Source organism: Cebus imitator, unplaced genomic scaffold (assembly GCF_001604975.1).
Source record: "Cebus imitator isolate Cc_AM_T3 unplaced genomic scaffold, Cebus_imitator-1.0 Scaffold23, whole genome shotgun sequence".
In the NCBI taxonomy this organism is placed as follows: Eukaryota; Metazoa; Chordata; class Mammalia; order Primates; family Cebidae; genus Cebus; species Cebus imitator.
This window is the reverse complement of record NW_016107338.1, coordinates 11083296-11090317: the sequence shown is the minus strand read 5'-3', so window position 1 is coordinate 11090317 and position 7022 is coordinate 11083296.

Genomic DNA, 7022 nt, shown 5'->3' with positions numbered 1-7022 from the left:
TTTTTTGAGACAGAGTCTCGCTCTGTCGCCCAGACTGGAGTGCAATGGCGTGATCTCTGCTCACTGCAATCTCCTCCTCTTGGTTCAAACGATCTTGGCTCACTGCAACCTCTGCCTCCCGGGTTCAAGCGATTCTCCTGCCTTAGCCTCCCAAGTAGTTGGGATTACAGGCACCTGCCACCACGCCAGGCTAATTTTTGTCTTTTTAATAGAGATGGGGTTTCGCCATGTTAGTCAGGTTGGTCTCGAACTCCTGATTTCAGGTGATCCGCCCTCCTCAGCCTCCCAAAGTGCTGGGGTTACAGGCATGAGCCACTGCGCCTGGCCTGAAATTCTTAAGATGAACTGGATGCTGCAACAGCTGCCCCCTTGTGTTTAGGTGGTGTTCCATCACAAAATCCATGCCTTAACCTGCTATACATAATTTTTAGGTGCCTCATTCAATCAGTCTTGGTGGTATTTTGTTTTTTAGCCTCAGCACTCCAATTATGCTTTACCTTGTGCTTGGGAGGTCGGGGGGGGGGTAGCTGTATTTACCACAGGCAGGCTTTTGAAGGAGGTAGATCTTAGAGCCACAGGGCAGCACTAGCTGTGCATTTTATTGTAACACTTTCTAGATGATGACACTCCCTTTGTCACCTTGCTTCTCAGTTTTGCACATTTATATAAAAGCAATCATATGGTGAGTACTTTTTAAAAACAAAAATCTAGCTTTGTCTTCAACGTTACTTTCATGAAATTCCTTCATATCATTGAGTATAGATTCTTTTACCTTGCTCTATGTGATCATACCATAATACGCTTACCCATTCTACTGTTGATGGGTGTCTGTGTATTTTCTAGTTTGGAGCTGTTATGAATAGTGCTTCTTTGGTGAAAAGATGCCTCTTGGTGAACATATGCATGCATTTTTGATGAGTGTATATTAAGAATGGAATTGCCACATCATAGGATATGGAAAGTCCAGCTTTAGTAGAGGCCACCAACAGTTTTCCAGTGATTGAACCAATTCCTGCTGCTTCCAGCAATGTATGAACATTTCCATTAATCCATATACTTCACCAACACTTGTTATTTCCCATCCTTTGAGCCCTTCTGAGGGTATGTGGTAAAAGTAGTATTTTTACTATCAAAAGGAAAATTACACATTTATATAAATGCAAGAAGAAGATATGGGTGGAAATAGGTTCATGACTAGAATTTTAAAATAATTACACAAACATTTATTGCATTCTACTGCTTTTTTTTGGTACTGTGCTAGCCTTGTTAGGGATATGGTGCCTCCCCTTCAAGAAGCACAGCTCAGTGAAAAAAAGACCTGGAAACAACTAAGTGCAAACACCGTTACAAGTGCTCTATTAGGGGAACACTGATGAAGAAGCAATTAATTCGGGTTTGGGATGTCAGGGAAAAGCTGGTTAACTTCTGCTTCATTTCAAGATGGAACTCAGACCTCAGAATCTCCAAAAAGGCTTCCAGAACCTTCCCGAAGTAGCTTAGGTGGCCTCTTCTGTGTTTCCCAAAGCATCTTCCTTTTGTTTCTTTGGTCACAGTGCTGGTCACTCTATACTAAAATTGTATGTTTATGTGTCTGTGTCTCTTGCTAGTCCTTAAGCTCTTAGAGGTCAAGAATGGACTTTCATCTTTATATCCCCAATGCTAGCGCAGGATGGTACCTGGCTAAGAGTAGGAGTTGAACGACTGTTGAGTGAGTAAAATGAAGAAAAAGCGTAATAACCACTCCCTTGTCTTCCCTTTCTAGTTCAAAATCTTAGCCAGTCCTGTATAAGGTTCACTTTGTAGAATAGAGAATTGGTGTATTAAAACATAATGAATTATAACAGTTTAAAAAACTTAGCATCAGAGAATCACTTTTTAATCTACCAAATGAACCATTTTTTTTTTTTTTTATAAAGGGAACAGTGAAGCAGGAGGCCTCAGGCTCAGCTGATTGAATTACAATTTGGCCAACCCCATTGAGACAAGCAATTGGCAATACATAGAAATAGCCTTTAAAATGTTCCTGCCTCCTTTAACACAATAATTTAAACACTCTGTTTGGGGAAAATAATCATAGAAACAAAGTTTTATACACCAAATTCTTCTCCAACATTATTGCTAATTGTTTAGAAAAGAGAGAGGGGAGTGGGCATTTGAAGTGCCCAACCACAGGGCCTCGTTAAGCAGATTATGATGTTATGGCGAGGTGTTGAGCTGTAGTAGAAAGAATGTCCTTGGAAGCTGAGAGGGCAGCGTTCAAATACCCTAAAATTCTCAATATACCACTTAAGAGCTGTGTGACTGATTTCAGACCCTTGTTTTGTAAAGAAAAATATCTTACTGTGGTGGTTGATATGAATATATCATTAAATAAGGCTCTCCATACATGATAGCTATCATTTACACATCAATTAAAATGAAGTTTATGAAGAAACAACACCTGGAGTAGAGTCAAAGAATGCTGGTATTTAATTTTGTGATTTCAGCTGGACCTGCTAGGTAATACCTCTATTACTTTCCTAATAAAGACAGTAGAGGCAATTAAGCATTAAAACAGTCCATGTGTTAACCAAAAACCTATGTGAATTCTTATCAAAAACCTAAGTGAATTATTTTAAAGATATATTCCCCTTGACATTGAAAAAAGATGTAAGATACATTCTTCAGATTGTAATTATTTTATCATAATCCTGGAGGGAAAAAAATTGATAGAATTATGGGCATTTTTCCTTTGAATTTTATTTATTATTCAAATTTTCTATATGAGCATACATTTTCTTTTTTCTTTTTTTTTTTTTTTTTTTGACGGAGTTTCACTCTTGTTGCCCAGGCTGGAGTGCAATGGGGCTATCACGGCTCACCGCAACCTCCACCTCCTGGGTTCAAGCAATTCTCCTGCCTCAGCCTCCAGAGTAGCTGGGACTACAGGCATGTTGCCACCATGCCCAGCTAATTTTTGTATTTTTAGTAGAGATGGGGTTTCGCCATGTTGACCACGATCATCTTGATTTCTTGACCTTGTGATCCACCCGGCTCGGCCCCCCATAGTGCTGGGATTATAGGTGTGAGCCACCGTGCCCGGCCTACATGAGCATACATTTTTTAGTTAGAAAAAAATCTTAAAAATAAATTGAGAGGAAGAGGCAATGACGGTACAAAAACATTAGAGAAGATAATTTGAGAAGAAAAAATGTGGTTTGGAATGAGTCCTGCCATAATTGATGTATTATAAGCGGTCCAAGGGGCTCAAAAAATCTTTCCAAATACTATCTTATTAGTTGATGCTCCCAATATTTATAGGCAATCAGAATATTGCTCCCAATATTATAGGCAATACTGAAGGATCTCCTTCAGCATTTCTAATGTGATTGCCTACATAGGAAGGGATCCACATTCATGAAAAATGAAGACTAGTATGATTCGGGTTTCCCATCATCTAGACCTACTACTTAGGATCTAAAGAAAGAAGTATAGAGTCCTTATACTTAAAATCATGGGAATTATTTTTAGGTTGATGAATAGTCCTATAAAATTAAACTACTTAGTTCTTACACCAGTGTTGATGTTCAGAGTAATAGCTGTTCGTTTTTTCAATAGTTGTTTAATGTATTTATTGGGGTTTAATTACATTTATCATTTGCTTATTTGTTTCACAAACATTTTGAGGCTGTTGCAATCATTAGCTTACCTTTGATAAGGGACAATGTTGTCTGGTAATAATGTATTATCTTATATGACAAAAAACTGATTTGGGGAGTTGTTTGTTTATTGAGATAGGGTCTTACTTTGTTGCCCAGGCTGGAGTGCAGGGGTACAGTCATAGCTCACTGCAGCCTCAACCTCCTGGGCTCAAATGATCTACCCACCTCAGCTTCTCTCTCTCTCTCTTTTTTTTTTTTTATAGATGGGGTTTCACCATGTTGGTCAGGCTGGTCTCAAACTCCCGACCTTGGGTGATCCACCTGCCTTGGCCTCCCAAAGTGCTGGAATTACAGGCGTGAGCCACCGTACCCCGCCAACTTCTCTAACAGCTGGGACTACTGAAGTATGCCACCACACCCAGCTAATTTTTTTTTTTTAATTGTGTAGTGACAAGATTTCCCTATATTGCCTAGGCTGATCTCCAACTCCTGGGCTCAAGTGATCCTCCCACCTTGGCCTCCCAAAGTGCCAGATTACAGGCATGAGCCACCATACCTGATCTGAGTTATTTAAATTGCTCCTTGGCATAATAAAAATATTCTTTCCACTTGTTACTAATAAAGAGTTTAGAAATAATATTATTCATTCTTTCCACTTGATACTAATAAAGAATTTAGAAATATTTTAAAGTAAATATGCCATTCAGTTTATTGCTTTAAAATGAACTGTGAGAAACATTTCTCAGAATCTAGATTAAATTTAAAAGATAAATTATATATTTGGGTATAATATGTAATTATGATTATGATATAATTATAAGATATAATTCCACATGGCATCCACATTTAAAAAAAATCTTATTCTAAATTACCTGAAATGTAATCTTATAATCCTCAAATTGTTAATGGATAATCAAAGATTTTTGATACAACTCCGTAGTACAATATATTCTATTCACAGCACTCATCAAAGGCTTATAAGAAAGAATCAGGCTATGAATTACACAGAAAGCAAAATCTCATGAAAGGAATTTTTATACATATTAAGTGATATTTCAAGGCTGACTTTAATGTTTTGTCTTCAGACACATCCCCATTGAGCATTTTTATTGGAAAATTCTTTTCCCTTTAAAATACTGTTTATATAATAGTTTTTTGGTTCTGTGGCATTTCTTTGTGTTGGTCTACCCCACTGCTCACCTGCTATATCAAGCAGCTGCTCCATGCGTCAACCATGTGGGAGGTGGGAATGTCAAGCGGAGGAAGAAAATAAGGAAAGCAAAAAACCTGCTTAAGGAAACCTCAGATCTGTCAAGTGAATTATGATACTGATTAGAAGCAAGTGGTCATTTTACTGAATAAGTAACATGTTCCATTTTTAGCAGTGATAATCTTACTGAACTAAAAATATTTTATATATTACACTGTGTAAAGTATAAATTATGTTTCCCCTTCTGGAAGAAAATTAATCTTGACCTGTTATTGACTATAATAAAATATTGCTTTCCCCACACTAAATGTTGATGCGTTGTTTGCTGTTCCCTCTGGCTTATTTTAAATTGTGATTCTGTGCTTTTAACAAATAGTATGCTTTGTCTTCAACAGTATACTTTGCATTGCTTAGCTATGTTCAGTTTTGATCCTCAATCACATCAAGGTTGTAAGAGTAGAAATGTTATAAATAGACAAGTTAGTATTAAAACGAAAGGTGTACACACAGGTAGAGTTCAAATACATTTGAATTATTTATTATACTTAGGTAGATGAATAATACAACTTAAATTTTCTTGAAGCTGTTTGCTTTGCAAAATAGAAAATCATTGCAATTATTCCTGTATCCCATTTCCTTTCCCACTGTATTTTTAGTTACTACAGGATTGTTCTTATTTTTTTTTCCAACACATGGTGTGAAGATTAATGGAAGTTCAAGGTGATTGGAGACAAGTGTAATACGATGTCAACAGGGCTGTTCTCTGATCCCTGACTGAGGTCCAAAGCTGTGCACAGAAGGGGGTAAGTTCACATATTCTAAATTGTGAGACCACCTACAGTTAGGCCAGCCTACTAAGAAATGTTGATACAGGGAAACAGTGCTACCACAAACATTTCCCAAGCTACCCCATTCCTACTCACGGAAGTATAAGGAATGGGTGCATAGAGAGGAGCAGCATTTTGTGAAGTATAATATTCATAAAGATATTCTCTTCCTTTCCTTCACTCCATTCTCACTGTAAGGGTGAAGATGGAAGCACTTTTCCCCTCAAAGTCTAGCAAGGAGCCCTCAGGAGAATTACCTATAAAGTTTAGAGATGTCCAACCCTCCCCACCCTACAAAGTAGGAGATTGGTGGTCATCTCATCTCTGACCTCACCTGGACCAGCTGAAGGCTCTGTGCTTGCAGAGCAAGGAGAGGGGATGCAGAGAGCTGGGCTAGCTAAGGGAGGAGACACCACAGTAGTCCACATTCCTACCTCCAAGAGAGGCTACTAGCTGGACCCCTCATGGGAGAGGTCAAGTTGGTGCAAGATATACACCTCAAGGAACGGGGCAGTGGAGAGGCACCCCAAGGATCTTTGCCAATGAGGAAGCCAGTACTTGGATTCTCTCCAGTAGAGAGGACATCGAAAGTCTAACAGGACTAACTAAATAAGCAGCAACATCCTACACAGAAGAAACTGCAACCTTTCTAGGAAGCCATGTGAAATATCTACTTCCCTATTCTTCTTGCCCTAATTTCAGAAGGGAAGCAATCGAAAGAGTAGAGCACCTGCCGCTCCACCTTCACACACATGCACTCCAAGCCACTGGCAATAGATGTTACTTTTGGACACGTCTGGAGATAAAGGAGGAAAAGGAAGGGAGGAAAAACTAGTTTTAAATCCTATTTGAAGCTTAAGTTGAAATGAACAAAACTGAGCCTTACATGCTGGAATGAGATGATCCTAATAACTTGAAGAGGTTGATAAATGGAATCAAGCCAGGGTGTGATTTAAAGAGTTGAGACCCAGAAAAAAAAAAAAAAAGGGTGGCATAGTATAATTAGTGGGCAGATTTTAAGAAAAATAAGGCTATTTCATATTTATGCCCCAAATGAATTGAGAATCCTCAAGAAAGTAGTTATGTAATCCCTCAGAGTTCTGATTTTTAAAAGGGGATGGCATGATCAATTCTGAATATCACAGATGAGATTAATATCATTTCAAGCAAGGAAATAGAATGGTTTTATTTTTTAAGAAAACTTTTTAAAATTTTATTTGAAATATGACGTGCACACAAAAAAATGCACGAACCAGAACTGCGGAGGTCCATGAATTTTGCTCAAGTGAACCCACCTGTGCAACCAGCACCCAGATCAGGAAATAGAACACTACCAATGCTTCC